The 17891-nt window shown below is 41.7% G+C and overlaps 1 protein-coding gene across 1 annotated transcript in view; it reads left to right on the top strand.

Annotated features, from left to right (window-relative positions):
• The first annotated feature begins 15395 nt into the window (after positions 1-15395).
• The window catches only part of POU1F1 (POU class 1 homeobox 1), a 301956-nt gene continuing 299460 nt past the window's right edge, over positions 15396-17891 (top strand). Inside the window, exon 1 of the mRNA XM_044980696.1 lies at positions 15396-15447. The gene's annotated coding sequence lies outside the window, so the exon portion shown is untranslated. The remainder of the gene's footprint in view (positions 15448-17891) is intronic.

Below are 17891 nucleotides of genomic sequence, written 5' to 3' on the forward strand. Positions count from 1 at the left end.
AAGAAAAAGACTCGGGAAGAGATGTTCGCGGAACTGATGGCCTGCTCCAGAGCCGAGGCGGCAGAGCAGAGACAGTGGAGGGAGACCCTATGTCAACAGCATCGCACACACATCGAACGGGAGGATAGGTGGCGGCAGGAAGTCCAGCAGGCGACTCAAACGCTGCTTGGGCTAATGAGGGAGCAAACGGACACGCTCCGGCGCCTTGTTGATGTTCTGCAGGACCGCAGGCAGGAGGAGAGAGCCCCCCTGCAGTGTATCTGCAACCGCCCTCCCCCGCCAAGAAGTCCTGCCCCCCCCCTCACCCAAAACTACAAGACGGAGGGGCGGTAGGGGCCGTGAGAACTGTCACTGCACCACTGCATAGCGCTAATGTACCACACACCTCTCACGCTATACATTTGTAGAAGTGCTTCCCTTACAGGCTCACCCAGTCCCAAATCCAAGTTTCATCCCCCCACTGTGTATTAGATTATTAAAAGCTGTTTGCTGTTATTCACTGTTTCGGTCACGTCTTTCGTGTCAGAGGATTTTTTTGTGTATGGGGGGGGGGAGGGGATTTATAATTGCACGGTATAGCCTACATTACCAGGGTACAGACTTGGGGGCATGATCAACTGCAGGGCACACACACACTGCAGTCAGTAGGCACCAGGGTCACTCTGTGTGGTGTATGCTGCCCCGGGTCATTCTATGATGTGTATGCTTGTCCAGGGTCCTAGCGCCTGCCACTCCCTTAATGTTAAGGCACGCTGCCCTTACCATGCACTTCCACCGTAGCAACGAGCCTCTCCGCTGCCCTGAGCCCCAACAAGAGCCCTCATCCACAGACAGATACTCAACCTTCCCCCACATCCCTCACCCCTTCCTACGCCCAAACCCGCAGCCCACTGCCGTCATCCAAACCCCTATCCAAAGAAGGCACCACTCGCCCCTTCCTGCAAACCCTCCCCTTCATGCACAACCACTTGCAACCGTCCCCCACCCCAGAGACCTATGTAGGAGCAGGAGGATGTCATTCCTCTATGGAACAAGCGGTCTGTACATCAGTGCACACCGTGCCCAGCACAGTATGCGTCCATGTTTCAACACCTGAACAGAAATGCAAAGTAAAACAAAGATTTATTAATAATGAGTGTTACAATTAATTTGCTTTAAAACGTGCTTTGGAAGTGGAGGAAACTTGGAGAACGGGGTATGTAACCGCAGATCGAAATCGACACATACAGACACAGGCCCAGGGTCAGTTTCTCTTGAAAGCAAGTGGAGAGTCATAGGTTACCCTGCTCTCCGAGGAAACTTGCTTTCAAAGCCTCCCGGATACACAGCGCTTCCCGCTGGGATATTCTCTTGGCACGGGTGTCTGGCTGAGCGTAAACTGCAGCCAGGCGATTTGCCTCAACCTCCCATCCGGACAAAAAGGTCTCGCCCTTGCTCTCACAGAGATTGTGTAGCACACAGCAAGCAGCAATAACTACGGGGATATTCTTTTCGCTGATGTCCGAGTGAGTCAGTAAGCTCCGCCATCTCCCCTTGAGACGTCCGAAAGCATACTCCACCACCATTCTGCACTTGCTCAGCCGGTAGTTGAAGAGTTCCTTCTCTCTGTCCAAGGCGCCTGTATAGGGCTTCATGAGCCAGGGCATTAGCGGGTAGGCTGGGTCCCCGAGGATCACTGTAGGCATCTGCACATCCCCAACCGTTATTTTGTGGTCCGGGAAGAAAGTACCTGCCTGGAGGCGTTTAAACAGACCAGAGTTCCTGAACACACGCGCGTCATGAACCTTGCCCGCCCACCCAACGAAGATGTTGGTAAAACGTCCCCTATGGTCCACCAGTGCTTGCAGCACCATTGAAAAGTAGCCCTTTCGGTTAATGTACTCGCTGGCCTGGTGGGCTGGTGCCAGGATAGGGATGTGAGTCCCATCTATAGCCCCACCGCAGTTTGGGAATCCCATCGCGGCGAAGCCATCTATGATGTCCTGGACGTTTCCGAGAGTCACTACCTTTGAGAGAAGTTGCTCAACGATTGCGTGGGCTACTTCAATCACAGCAACTCCCACGGTAGATTTGCCCACGCCAAAGTGGTTCGCTACTGACCGGTAGCTGTCTGGTGTTGCAAGTTTCCAGAGGGCTATGGCCACTCGCTTCTGCACACTCAGGGCTACTCGCATCCGGGTGTCCTGGCGCTTCAGGGCAGGGGACAACCCGCCGCCCATGGTTCTCTGTAATGCTTTCATCTTAAGAATAAACATGCTCGCTCAGAGCTCTGTGGTAACTTTTAACTGAGGGCAGTTATGCTGTTCGTAGCCTCTGGAAAGAAAGCAAAGCGCAGATGCTGGCCTTTTAGGTGGTCTGGCTTTACTGGGGATATCACAGCACAGGCAGGGAACTATGCAGTCTGAAAAACCCCCAGTCAGGAGTGGAAAAGATGCAGGTCTCTGCCCAAGTGAGATGATGGCTGAGGAGCCAGGTGCCTAGAGTGGTGCTCTCAAGGGACCAGAGGGGGAATACAGGTACAGTTGCTGTGAACTGTGACACCAATAACAATCTTTCTTCCTCCCCAGCCCATAGAAGAAATATTTGATTAGGTTATAGGTGTTTTTTGTGTGGGAATAGGTATGTTGCATGGATGTATGAAGAAATGTGTAGAGAAAGCTAAGTTCTCATGAATTTGAAATGAAGCGTGAAAACGTATGTAATGCAGTGTTAAAGTTGGAATTATAAACTCATGGAAATATAGGTATGAGGGTGAACAGCTCCTATATAACAAGGAAGTTTTGACTTGCTGTGATTGGGTCTGTTGGTTTTTAAAAAAAAAAGCCAAAGCAGTACTAGGTTAATACACATTCACATAATACTGGGCCGTTTTACATGTTGGCTTCTTTGACTCCAGGTTGCTGTTCCAAGAAGAAGGACTGCTAAGCAGAGATGGGGTCCACCTATTGAGGAAGGGGAAGAGCATATTCGTATACAGACTGGCTAACCTAGTGAGGAGGGATTAAACTAAGTTGAAGGGGCCAGGTGACCAAAGTCCACAGGTAAGTATAAAACATGGAAACCTGGGAGAAAGGTTGGAATTCGGGGGTGTGTGGGGTGGGTGGGAGCATGGGCTGTTATAGCAGGGATGAGGGAGAGACAAGACAGAACTGTGGGGGAATTAAATCAGTATATTAGATGTCTATATACTAATGCAAGAAATATGGGGAATAAGCAGGAAAAACTCAAAATGCTAGTAAATAAACACAACTATGACACAGTTGGCATCACAGAGACTTGGTGGGATAATACACACCACTGGAATATTGGTATAGAAGGGTATAGCTTGCTCTGGAAGGACAGGTAGGGAGAAAAGGGAGGAGGTATTGCATTATATAGTAAAAATGTATACACTTGGACTGAGGTTGAGATAGAAATAGGAGAAAGACTTGTTGAAAGTCTCTGATTAAGGATAAAAGGGGTAAAAACAAGAGTGATGCCATGGTAGGAGTCTCCTACAGAACACCTAACCAGGAAGAAGAACCATGGATGAGGCTTTTTTTAAACAACTAACAAAATCATACAAATCACAGGACTTGGTAGTGATGGGGGACTTCAACTACTCAGACATCTGTTGGGAAAATAACACAGTAGGGCACAGATTATCCAACATGTTCTTGGAATGTATTGGAGACAATTTTTTTTATTTCAGAAGGTGGAGACAGCTACAACAGAGAGGCTGTTCTAGATTTGATTTTGACATATAGGGAGGAACTGGTTGAGAATTTGAAAGTGGAGGGCAGCTTGGGTGAAAGTGATTATGAAATGGTACAGTCAGGGCGGCTCCAGGCCCCAGCACGCCAAGCGTGTGCTTGGGGCGGCATGCCGTGGGGGGCACTCTGCTGGTTGCCGGGAGGGCGGCAGGCGGCTCTGGTGGACCTCCTGCAGGTGTCCCTGCGGAGGGTCCGCTGGTCCCGCAGCTTCGGTGGAGCATCTGCAGGCACACCTGCGGGAGGTCCACCGAAGCCGCAGGACCAACGGACCCTCCGCAGGAACGTCTGCGGGAGGTCCACCGGAGCCGCAGGACTGGCGAGCAGCAGAGTGCCCCCCACGGCGTGCCGCCGTGCTTGGGGTGGCGAAATGGCTAGAGCCGCCCCTGGGTACAGTTCATGATTCTAAGGAATGGTAGGAAGGAAAACAGCAAAATAAAGACAATGGATTTCAAGAAGGCAGACTTTAGCCAACACAGGGAGTTGGTAGGTAAAATCCCATGGGAAGCAAGTTAAAGGGGAAAAACAATTGAAGACTGCAGTTTTTCAAAGAGACATTATTAAGGGCACAAGAGCAAACTATCCCACTGGATAGGAAAGATAGGCAGTATGGCAAGACACCACCCTGACTTGCCCAAGAGATTTTCAATGATCTAAAAATAAAAAAAAAGTCCTACAAAAAGTGGAAACTAGAACAAATTACAAAGGATGAATATAAACAAATAACACAAGTAGGCAGGGACAAAATTAAAAGGCCAAGGCACAAAATGAGATCAAACTAGCTAGAGAGACAAAAGATAACAAGAAAACATTCTACAAATACATTAGAATCAAGAAGAAGACCAAGGCCAGGGTAGGCCCATTACTCAATGAGGGGGCAAAAACAATAACAGAAAATGTGGAAATGGCAGAGGTGCTTAATGACTTCTTTGTTTCGGTTTTCACCAAGAAGGTTGATAGTGCTTGGACATCTAACATAGTGAATGACCGTGTAAATGAGGTGGGATCAGAGGCTAAAATAGGGAAAGAACAAGCTAAAAATTACGCAGACAAGTTAGATGTCTTCAGGTCACCAGGGCCCGATGAAATGCATCCTAGAATACTCAAGGAGCTGACAGAAGAGATATCTGAGCCATTAGCAATTCTCTTTGAAAAGTCATGGAAGATGGGAGAGATTCCAGAACACTGGAAAATGACAGTATATTTGCCCATCTATAATAAAGGAAATACGGACAACCCCGGGGAATTACAGACCAGTCAGCTTAGCTTCTGTACCCAGAAAGATAATGGAGCAAATTATTAAGCAATCAGTTTGCAAATATCTGGAAGATAATAAGGTGATAAGTAACAGTCAGCATGGATTTGTCAAGAACAAATCATGCCAAACCAACCTGATAGCTTTCTTTGACAGGGTAACAAGCCTTGTGGAGGGAAGCAGTAGATGTGGCATATCTTGACTTTAGTAAAGCTTTTGATACTGTCTCTCATGACCTTTGTGGTGTTATTGACATGAACTGTGATCATTGTTGCAACCAGGTCCTATAGTTGCACCAAATCTTGTACAAAGGAGGTGAAGGAGGAGGGTCAGTCCTAGGACCAATCCTATTCAATTTATTCATAAATGATCTGGAGAAAGGGGTAAACAGTGAGATGGCAAAGTTTGCAGATGATACTAAACTACTCAAGATAGTTAAGACCAAAGCAGATTGTGAAGAACTTCAAAAAGATCTCACAAAACTAAGTGATTGGGCAACAAAATGGCAAATGAAATTTAATGTGGATAAATGTAAAGTAATGCACATTGGAAAAAATAACCCCAACTATACATACAACATGATGGGGGCTAATTTAGCTACAACGAGTCAGGAAAAAGATCTTGGAGTTATCGTGGATAGTTCTCTGAAGATGTCCACGCAGTGTGCAGAGGCGGTCAAAAAAGCAAACAGGATGTTAGGAATCATTAAAAAGGGAATAAGACTGAGAATATATTATTGCCCTTATATAAATCCATGGTACGCCCACATCTCGTGTCATCTCGAATACTGTGTACAGATGTGGTCTCCTCACCTCAAAAAAGATATTCTAGCACTAGAAAAGGTTCAGAAAAGAGCAACTAAAATGATTAGGGGTTTAGAGAGGGTCCCATATGAGGAAAGATTAAAGAGGCTAGGACTCTTCAGTTTGGAAAAGAGAAGACTAAGGGGGGACATGATAGAGGTATATAAAATCATGAGTGATGTTGAGAAAGTGGATAAGGAAAAGTTATTTACTTATTCCCATAATACAAGAACTAGGGGTCACCAAATGAAATTAATAGGCAGCAGGTTTAAAACAAATAAAAGGAAGTTCTTCTTCACGCAGCGCACAGTCAACTTGTGGAACTCCTTACCTGAGGAGGTTATAAAGGCTAGGACTATAACAATGTTTAAAAGGGGACTGGATAAATTCATGGTGGCTAAGTCCATAAATGGCTATTAGCCAGGATGGGTAAGAATGGTGTCCCTAGCCTCTGTTCGTCAGAGGATGGAGATGGATGGCAGGAGAGAGATCACTTGATCGTTGCCTTTTAGGTTCACTCCCTCAGGGGCACCTGGCATTGGCCACTGTCGGTAGACAGATACTAGGCTAGATGGACCTTTGGTCTGACCCGGTACGGCCTTTCTTATGTTCTTATGTTCTTAAGTATGGTGTCTATGGAAAGGTTGTATTTTGCTGTTTATGATTATGCTGTCTTTATGTGTGTATCATTTTTGTATTTGAAGTTATGAATATTGGCTATGTACTTGTATCTCAATATGTTTGATTCTAAGTAGCATCAGTGAAACATTTGGTCAGCTTCTTGAGAAAGGACTATTCTCAATAAGTGCCCAATCAAGAAACACTTAACTGACAATGGACTTTGGGAGATGCCAATCCACATCTGAGCTTTCCCAGGAACATTCAAAATAACATGCAAACAATGGTGTTGGCCTGCAAAAAGCTGAATCATTCATGGACATGTGACTTGCCCAGTTGGCTACAAACTCCATCTTGTTGCTCTGATTTTGCACAGAAGAACAAAGGGTTTCTGCCTACAAGAGAGAGAATATAAAAGGCCCTGGAAGCCTCTCCATTTTGTCTTCAGCTGGCTCAAGAGATGGCCTCTCCACCCCCAAGAGATGCCTGAAGGAAACTAGGACAAAGGACTGTAACTACGGGGTGGGGGTGGGGGGGTGAGTGATTGCTGGACCCAGGCCATAAACCACAATGTTGGTCTGAAAAGAATTGGGCCCAGACTAGGAAGGAGTCTAGTCAGTGAAAGAAGCTTATTGGGACATCTCTGAGTGTGAGATTTACCTGTATTCAGTTTCTTACTGTATTAGGCTTAGACTTGTGTTTTTTTTTAAATTTTGCTTGATAACTTACTTTGTTCTGTCTGTTATTACTTGAAACCACTTAAATATTACTTTTTATTCTTAATAAAATCACTTTAGTTTATTAATTAACCCAGAGTAAGTAATTAATACCTCGGGGAGCAAACAGCTGCGCACATCTCTCTATCAGTATTATAGAGAGCAGACAATTTATGAGTTTACCCTGTATAAGTTTTATACAGAGTAAAATGGATTCATTTGGGGTTTGGATCCCATTGGGAGCTGGGTATCTGGGTGCTGGAGACAGGCATACCTGCTGAGTGGTTTTCAGTTAAAGGCTGCAGCTTTGGGGACGTGGTTCAGACCCTGGGTCTGTGTTGCAGCAGGCTTGCATGTCTGGCTCAACAAGACAGAGTTCTGGGGTCCCAATCTGACAGGGAAAATGGGCTCAGAGGTAGTTTCAGCACATCAGGTGACAGTCCCAAGGGGGTCTCGGTGACCTAACCTGTCACAACCTTCTCATAAACAAACTAGGGAAATGCAACCTAGCTACTATAAGGACTTTGGAAACTGCTTGGAAAACTGCTTGGAAAACCATTCCCAGAGAGTAGTTTTCAGTGGTTCACAGTGATGCTGGAAGGGCATAGCAAGTGGGGTCCTGCAGGGATCAGTTCTGGGTCCAGTTCTGTTCATTATTTTCATCAATGATTTAGATAATGGCATACAGAGTACACTTATAAAGTTTGCAGATGATACAAAGGTGGGAGAGGTTGCAAGTGCTTTGGAGGATAGGATTATAATTCAAAATGATCTGGACAAACTGGAGAAATGGTCTGAAGTAAATAGGATGAAATTTAGTAAGGACAAATGCAAAGTACTCCACTTAGGAAAGAACAATCAGTTTTACACATACAAAATGGGAAATGACTGCCTAGAACGTAGTACTGCGGAAAGGGATCTGGGTGTTATAGTGGACCACAAGCTAAAGATGAGTCAATAGTGTAACACTGTTGCAAAAAAAGCAAGCATCATTCTGGGATGTATTAGCAGGAGTGTTGTAAGCAAGACACAAGAAGTAATTCTTCCGCTCTACTCCATGGTGATTAGGCCTCAACTAGAGTATTGTGTCCCGTTCTGGGCGCCACATTTCAGGAAAGATGTGGACAAATTGGAGAAAATCCAGAGAAGAGCAACAAAAATGATTAAAGATCTCATGACCTATGAAGGAAGATTGAAAAAAATTGGTTTGTTTAGTCTGGAAAAGAGAAGATTGAGAATATCATATTGCCTCCATGGTATGCCAGAATCTTGAATACTGTGTACAGATGGGGTCAACCCATCTCAAAAAAGATATATTGGAATTGGAAAAGGTTCAGACAAAAGGGCAACAAAAATGATTTAGTATATGGAACAGCTTCCATATTAGGAGAAATTAAAAAGACTGGGATTTTTCAGCTTGGAAAAGAGACAACTAATGGGGGATATAATAGAGGTCTGTAAAATAATGACTGGTGTGGTGAAAGTAAATAAGGAAGTGTTAATTACACCACATAACACAAGAACTAGGGGTCACCAAATGAAATTAATAGGCAGCAGGATTAAAACAAACAAAAGGAAGTATTTCTTCACACAATGCACAGTCAACCTATGGAACTCTTTGCCAGATGATGTTGTGAAGGCCAAGACTATAACAGGGTTCAAAAAAGGCCCTAACCTCCATCAATGTATCTAGTTCATCAATGGCTATTAGCCAGGATAAGCAGAGATGGTGTCCCTAGCCTTTGGTTGCCAGAAGCTGGGAATGGGCAACAGGGGATGGATCATTGATGATTACCTGTTCTATTCATTCCCTCCAAAGCACCTGGCATTGGCCACTGTCAGATGACAGGATACGTGGCTAGATGGACCTTTGGTCTGACCCAATATGGTCGTTCTTATGTTCTTAATTACCTAGTTTGATAGTAGCAGCACCGTTCTTATGTGAAACAGACCCAGATATGTTTTGATTTGTGACATAAAGTAAATACATCAGTTCACTTCTTCATAACATGCAGTTTGGAACATTTTGGCAGCTTTTGCTTAAGAAAGACTCGGGATAGGATTTAGCAGAATTTTTGCAGATGAAGAATGAGGGGTAGAGCTGTAAAGGAGGAGGAAGCTAGGACAATGTCTTCACAACTGTGGAGTCACTATCAGGCCACCATAATATAAGGTAACACCAGAGTTGTCATTTCAATAGGCATTTTAAACATTTATTTTTCAGAAATGTATAAGTGGCAAAAACAAAATAGAAATTAAAATTCATATTGTATGTGAATTTTGCACATTTGATGCAAAATGGGTAGAACATGAATGGTACTGCCATAAAATCTGTCTGAAATTCTTGTACTTATGTATGAAACATAGAAAAAGATTTCTATTCTGAGTCTTAATAAAACATCAATAGAATTTTTTAAAGAAATATATTTGGATTTGCACTATTTTGTACTTAGAGGAAGAATTTCCTTATTCTATATATACATTTTTGTAGAGAGACCCAATTTTTGTTAGAGAAGTGTCTAAATTGCAAATATTTATAAAAGTCTGACTTTGGTAGATTGACTTCAACTCCAAGATGATCAGAAGATTTGGTCAGAACTGACAAATAACTGATGAGCCAATTTTAATCCTGTTCTTTGCCATCTTGTGATCAAGTCCTGAGGACCCTCTTTCTCCCTTTGTGCATTCTGAGCCTTTACTGAATTTAACATATCTGAGTAACTTTGTGAATTATATATAAGAACCTTGCTCACCACACAGAGAATACTACACAGAGCATTAATCTCAGCAACAGATCTACCAAACGTCCATGGAAGCTGAGCATAACATTAATAGAGGAAATATATCTGAATTATGAAATGGGTTTGTGAAGTTTTTACTAGAAATGAGCCAAGATGAGCTGTCTGCTTTTGTTTTTAGCATTCTGCAGTCATTATATCTTGGTTTTTGTAAACACCAAACCAATATCACCTAGGACCTTATTGCACCATATATTTTTATTTTGACTTCAGTTAGGTGGAGGACACGTCCTCTGTATATAACTGGAGATAAAGTGAAGAGTGTTGTTAGTATTGGCTTAAGAAGAGTAAATAGCTCTGCCTTCTGAGTCACTCAGTAGTACTCCAAGTTCTGTCATGGGAGTCTCTTCAAAAGCAATATGAGGTACTCATTCTAGCCCCAGAAGAGATGTTGCCTCCACACATGCCCGCTCCCTGCTGCCTCTGGGAGTACCAGGCTGTGAGTCAAATTCTCCTCCAGTTAATCTGGTGTCAATAGAACGATTATAGTGAAATCAGCGGTGCCATTGAACTGAATTTGGTTCCATGTTTCTAGCATGGCAGCACCCATGCAAACTGAACCAAATGCTTCAGAAGGAAACTGGTTTCATTTAATATATTTTGTTCAGAGTGTGTGTTTATCAAATGATCATTCCCCCAGTGATGTTAAAAGAAGCAGAATAATTAATGTAATTAATTAACTGAGCACTTCCTTGTACAGACATACATTTCTTTCCTTACTTTAGGACTATGTGATTATGCAAGCTTCCCACCCACGAAATGACTACTGTTATGTTTAGACAAAATTGTGTAGTCAAAATGTTAGTCTCAACAGATACCCTTTGGGAAATGGGAAAACATTCACCCATGATCCTGGTATCTTGAGAAAACGTGGATCTCTTTTCCTGTTCAGTTCATATCATGGATAAAGTGCAAAATAGGTTTCTTGGCCGATGAATATATTTGAGAGCTTTGTTATCATACAGTACATGAGTCTCCATCTGATACATATTCCATCAGTTTCCAATGTCAGGAGATAGCAATGCTAGTGAAGGTAAATGTGAAAAATATTTTTTCTTTCATGACTGGAAAAAATCATGTTTCTTCAATGCTAATTTCATCTAGGATTAAGGACAGTAAAGATTAAAATCTTCCAAGTATAGTCACGTTGTTAACTATATTTTGGTCGTACCATCATAAAAAGACATCTTATACATTTTCTTTCATTTTCTGCTCACATTAGGCTGACAGCAAGTTCAATAGGAGTGTTGAAGGGATACTTTGATGGGAGGAAATAGCTCTAAGTTTATATAGAAAGACAAGGATAGAAACCAACGATTTCTATCTAGGTTAGGCTTCTCTAAGCAGTTTCAAAACCAGGTAGAATTTTTAGCGACACTTCTTCAGGATAGACCAAGCCTGATCCTTCCTAGAATCTTTTAGTTCCCCATGCATTTGTCAGGCACCTTGCTTATGTACACAAGTATTCCCGATGGTGTACATTTGAATTAGACTTGCTTTCCAGTATGGAGTAGTTTGCCTATGAGGGGAAGAAGATGACCAGTTGGGTGACACTTGCATATTTTTGGCTTCTGAGACAAATAGGTATCACGTTTTGATCAATATTATCCTAGCTACCCTGAACAGTGTGAAAACTTATATGGAGAGGACTTCAATTTTTGGTGACAGCAGACTTCAATTTAAGGTAATTGTCTTCTTAAACTGACTCAGAAGTTGGGGCTATAGAAAGAGAGTGTTTTGTGAGTTAGTGAAGTATGTTTTTAAAAAGGAAACCATACTAGACTGTATCCATTTGTAGGTATTTTGAACAGTCTTGCAGTGCTCCCAAGACACTCTCCAATGATTTGGACATGGACAAACTATAGTCATTTATTACTTACTTAATGTGAGGTAAGACTTTACTACTTATATAAAGAAAGTGATATACAGTGCACGTGGTCATGTGTGTGTGCATACTTAAACTGTGCATCCACAAACTGTATGTAGTTTACATATTAAAAAGTATTCTTTCCCTAGAAAATGACAGGAAACCACATAATCTAATGCTACCTCATTGAGGAGAATGGCAAAAGATTCCTCCTTTGCAATCAACCAGTTTTGGATGCTTGTTCTAGTAATGAATTTGTTTATTTTCCAAAATAGCAATGAACTAATGTGGTACGTCTAATTAAAACTTGTTTTTTTAAAACATTGCATTTTGTATGCAATATTTTGCCTGTTTTATTGTCAAGTTTTTTTTACATTTGTTGTCAACTGCACATGCCTCAATCTGTACTCTTTGGAATCTCAAGTTGTCTGTTAAATTCATTAGTATAATTACACTCTGTGTAATACGACTAATAAAATACATCCTTGCTCTGTACACAGTTCCCATGGAAGTGTGTGGGAGTCTTGCGATTCACTTAAATAGAAACATTGTCAGTCCCCTGAAAATATTTTCTTTGTAAACTTGATGCTAGTGAGGAAAGAACTTTGCAGTTCAGAGGGATGAGTAAGGGACTAAAGTTTAAATGCTCATAAAACTGTAGGGCTTGAAGGGTCCTTGAGAGGTCATCTAGTCCAGCCCCTGCACTGAGGCAGGACCAAATAAACCTAAACCATCCATGACAGGTGTATGTCAAACCTATTCTTAAAAACCTCCAATGATGGGGATTCCACAACCTCTCTATTCCAGTGCTTAACGACCCTTAGAGTTAGACCGCTTTTCCTAATATCTAACCTCAATCTCCCTTGCTGCAGATTAAGCCAATCACTTCTTGTCTTGCCTTCAGTGGACATAGACAACAAGGGATCACTGTCCTCCTTATACCAACCCTTAGCATAGTTGAAGACTGTTATCAGGGCCTCCCTCAGTCTTTTTTTTCTCAGGACTAAATATACCCAGTCCCTTTAACCTTTCCTCATAGATCAGATTTTCTAAACCTTTTATAATTTTTGTTCTCCTCTGGACTCTCTCCAATTTGTCCAATTTGTTTAAACAGACCTGTGTTTAAAAAAACACAAAAGTCAGACCTTTGGCTTCGTCAACTTACTTACTTTCTTTCTTTATTGAACATAATTTACAAAAATATTAGGTGTATGTACTTCTGTTTATTGGTCTAAAGTGTGTGCCCACAACTGAGCACAGTACTCCAGCTGAGGCCTCATCAGTGCTAATTAGAGTTGGACAGTTACCTCTCATGTCTTACATACGACACTCCTATTAATCCACACAAGAATATGAGCCTTTTTCACAACTACTTCACTTTGTTGACTCAGATTTAATTTGTGATCCACTGTAATCCACAGATACTTTTTCTACAATACTACCACCTAGTCATTTAGTGCTCATTTTTTAGTTGTGCATTTTATTTTTCCCTTCCTAAGTGTAGTACATTGCATTTGTCTTTATTGAATTTCATCTTGTTGAACTCAGATCCAACCTCTAATCTGTCAGTCATTTTGAATCTAATCCTGTCCTCCAACGTGCTTGCAACCCCTCCCAGCTTGGTGTCATCTGCAAATATTATAAGCATGCTCTCCATTCCATTCTCCAAATCATTAGTGAAAATATTGACTTGGGTCCTGGGGGAGTGACTCCTGGGACCCCACTAGATAATTCCAGTTTGACAGCGAACCATTGATAACTACTATTTGAGTACAGTCTTTTGACCAGTTATGCACTCATTTTGTAGTAATCCACCCTCTAATAGTATAGCATAGTCATCAGGACTATCCAAACTCCCTCAGCCTGTAAAACTGTTAGGAAATCTCATATGCCTACTTTCTGATCCAGCTTGGAAGTATTGTGAAAGGAAAATCTCCCTTGTGGTAACACTGCTTCCAGCTCCTGCTACAAAACAAATGGAGGGTAGTGCTGAAATAAAAGTAATTGAGGGGAAAAGTCAGCTGAACTCTGCACTTGTAAAAATTATTTGATTCAACTAAAGAGATCCTAGATTTTTATTTTCTTCTCCTGTGCATCCATACAGACCTGTGTTTAAAAAAACACAAAAGTCAGACCTTTGGCTTCGTCAACTTACTTACTTACTTTCTTTCTTTATTGAACATAATTTACAAAAATATTAGGTGTATGTACTTCTGTTTATTGGTCCAGACTATGGTCAATGCTCAAGAGTAACACACATTACAGAATATGATTGATTGTTCTTTGCCTTGCAAAACCCAGCTCTTTCTTAGAATCTTGTATGCAAACCAGTTCAGGTATATTTTGTAATGACTTTTTGTAATCAGAGAACACTTATGCTCACTTTAAAACATATTTGAGAATCATAACCATAAAGTGCAGTGGGAACCATTGGAGTAAAAACAAGTACTGTTCTGCAGTAACTTTACAATAGGACCTCCTATATTTAAAATCTGTGCCACTTAGAGGTTTATACCAGACAGTGACCTAGCCTACCCCCACCCACACAGCGAATAGTATGGTGCCAGAGGGTAGGAAATTGTGAAGTTCACTTCATGCAGTTTCCCCAGAACCATTCCCCTCTGAGAAGGGCTTGATGGCTGTGAAATTTTGAGGTTTTCTCCCACTCAGAGATATAGGGATCTGCTTTAAAGGAAACTGTCCTACCACCATACAGAGACTCGAGTCATCTGCTGCCTTTCTGGGTCCCATCCTCCATCTCCTCTCCAGCTGGCAGCATCTCTGGCAGCATCTCCTCTCCAGCTAATGAATAGCTTCTGTAGAGTACTCAGATAGAAGCAATACAACTCTGTACTGGACTATCTCAAGCCTGGATTTCTGTATCGAATCTGGGGACAGAGCAAGTGATGGTGCCACAGAAAGCAGCCTCTCCCCTTGTCCACAAACTCCCAGCCCTGCCCCCAGTATTTATGGTGCCTCACCAGAGAGAGGCATCCTCAGGGAACTGTGGAGGGAAGCACTACCCCAGCCCCTCCCACTATCTGCAGAACATGGGAGATCTCTGCATGAAGGGCTCCCTCTGTGTGCGTATCTCTCTGGGATGATACGATCCCCTGGTAAGATAGAAAGGAGTATAAGAATAATGGGTGAGTGTGGGGACACTTGAGTAGCTGAAAAGTGGAATTAAATTTTATATAAATCAAAAAGGGAAACCAGTAAAAATGTACTGTTGAATAATTCAGACTTAGAACAGCATTTTGATGAGTCAAGGCTACTTAGCCTAGTGCTACAAACTGGTAATGTACTTGGGTTTTTTAAATTGTATTATGAGAAAAAGCCTGAGTGGGAGTGTGGGATGAACAACTGGTCAGATGCCTTTTTTGTTCGGTAAGCGGAAAGACCATTGTTATTCTTTCAAATCTTGGCTTAAACAGTAGCAGGCTGTTTGCATAGCGACAAGCCAAGGTAACTGATCTGCTGGAGTGGAATGAATGTGGAAATGCATTCTGTTCCATTCTCTTCCTTTGTGATGCACAGTTTAAGGACCAGGCACAGTGCTGTTCTCTAATGCTTATGTTAGTCATCCATCGGTCTGTGTTCATTGTTTGCACTTCTATGTCTGAAGGTGGCTGTAACTATAGGTAGGTAATTAGTAACTTTTTGTTAGCTGTAATGTTAGACCTGTCCCTCCGCCCCTCGGCTAGGAGGGAGTTGTGAAAATTGTTGACCAAAAAAATTCCCATTTAAATAAAAAAAGTGAATTTTTTAAAGTTTTATTTCAATTTTGAACCTTCTTTGAAATGTCAAGATTCAGATAATTGTTGACTAATCTGAAGCGAGTATTTGGTATCAATTTATGTTCAAGTGAAAATGTACCCACACATGAAAAATTATCACTATATATTGGCACCCTTATTGCCAGTCTCCTCACAGAGGCCAAGGGTTAAATAGGCACGAAGACTAAACTAAGCTTCTTCCCCTACCCCCAGTGATGGTCAGAGCAAAACAGGATTGGATCACTGTAGTGATGTGTGGGGAAACTTGCCTAGCTACTGCCTACACCATTCCTCATCTGTGTCTAAACAGATAATTTGTGAGGATGAACTTGTCAAGCCACCACCTTTCATGAGCACTTAAATTCTTTTTTTTAAAAAGTTAATGGTTTACCTACATCATATCTAACACTTTGATGGGTGTAATCCACTACCATCATAGGATTTGCCTCATTAATTCAATGCAAATCCTTTCTGAGCTGTCAGAGGTTGCTTGTTCTATTAGTTTATAAACTTTCATTTATACAGATAAATACTATTGGAATATTGCACAGTGGTCAAAACCTTGGGATGTTTTAAGATAAATTCAGTAGGTCAAATTCATTGTGATGTAATTGCAGGAATGAATTTGGCCCCATATTCCTATTTATCAGAATAAACCTGAATATAAGTATATAAATATATATTTAAAAGCTTCATATTAAAATGTGTAAGTTCCAATAAATTTTCTTTTAAAAAAATCAGACCTTTAAGTCTTCAGAGTAACATGAACGCTATTAGTTAACATACTTAGCTACTCAATTATTTTTAATTGTGCTTTCAACATGTGGACAGTTCTCTGTCTCAGTGACCCATAAAGTGTCATAACTGACCTTGTTCTCATTCAGAATTTGAAATGTTTTCTGTGGGGGAGTGGTGTTTCAAACATGAAAGGCACACCTGTGTGAGGATTGGCTGCTGTCCAATGTTCTGAAAAGGATGAATTAGAATAGCTAATGGATTTCCAAACAAACACAAGCCTCTTCTGAGTAGAACTTGTTACCTATGCATTCAGGAGGCAAAAACAGTTGTTGAGGGCTAGAAAGCCACTGCATGTGTTCAGATGAAAGATGGCCATCTCACATAGCCCCTGTTTGTTTAGTTCTGCTGGAGCACTCTGCAGAGATCATTACATCTTCTCTCTAGGTTGACTGGACACACAAACTCGGTTTGCAGGAAGGAAGGTAAAGGCAGAAACTAATTTTTCTATTTATTCTGGAATATGGCCCTTAAGTGAAAAGACTTTTCCTAAGTGTGAGAAGTCAAAATAGACATTCATTGCCATGGATGGCTAGCAATCTTGCCCTTCTGACTTATCTAAATGTCTGCTCACTTAGGTTCTTGTGTTGATTCCAAGGTATCTGGGAAAATTGGTTCATAAGAACATAAGAACGACCATACAGGGTCAGACCAAAGGTCCATCTAGCCAGTATCCTGTCTACTGACAGTGGCCAATGCCAGGTGCCCCAGAGGGAGTGGACCTAACAGGCAATGATCAAGTGATCTCTCTCCTGCCATCCATCTCCATCCTCTGACAAACAGAGGCTAGGGACACCATTCCTTACCCATCCTGGCTAATAGCCATTAATGGACTTAACCACCATGAATTTATCCAGTTCTCTTTTAAATGCTGTTATAGTCCTAGCCTTCACAACCTCCTAAGGTAAGGAGTTCCACAAGTTGACTGTGTGCTGCGTGAAGAAGAACGTCCTTTTATTTGTTTTAAACCTGCTGCCTATTAATTTCATTTGGTGACCCCTAGTTCTTGTATTATGGGAATAAGTAAATAACTTTTCCTTATCCACTTTCTCCACATCACTCATGATTTTATATACCTCTATCATCTCCCCCCTTAGTCTCCTCTTTTCCAAGCTGAAGAGTCCTAGCCTCTTTAATCTCTCCTCATATGGGACCCATTCCAAACCCCTAATCATTTTAGTTGCCCTTTTATGAACCTTTTCTAGTGCCAGTATATCTTTTTTGAGATGAGGAGACCACATCTGTACTCAGTATTCGAGATGTGGGCGTACCATGGATTTATATAAGGGCAATAATATATTCTCAGTATTATTCTCTATCTCCTTTTTAATGATTCCTAATATCCTGTTTGCTTTTTTACCGCCTCTGCACACTGCGTGGACATCTTCAGAGAACTATCCACCATGACTCCAAGATCTTTTTCTTGACTTGTTGTAGCTAAATTAGCCCCCATCATATTGTATGTATAGTTGGGGTTATTTTTTCCAATGTGCATTACTTTACATTTATCCACA

The sequence above is a fragment of the Mauremys mutica genome, chromosome 1 (assembly GCF_020497125.1).
Source record: "Mauremys mutica isolate MM-2020 ecotype Southern chromosome 1, ASM2049712v1, whole genome shotgun sequence".
NCBI lineage: Eukaryota > Metazoa > Chordata > Testudines > Geoemydidae > Mauremys > Mauremys mutica.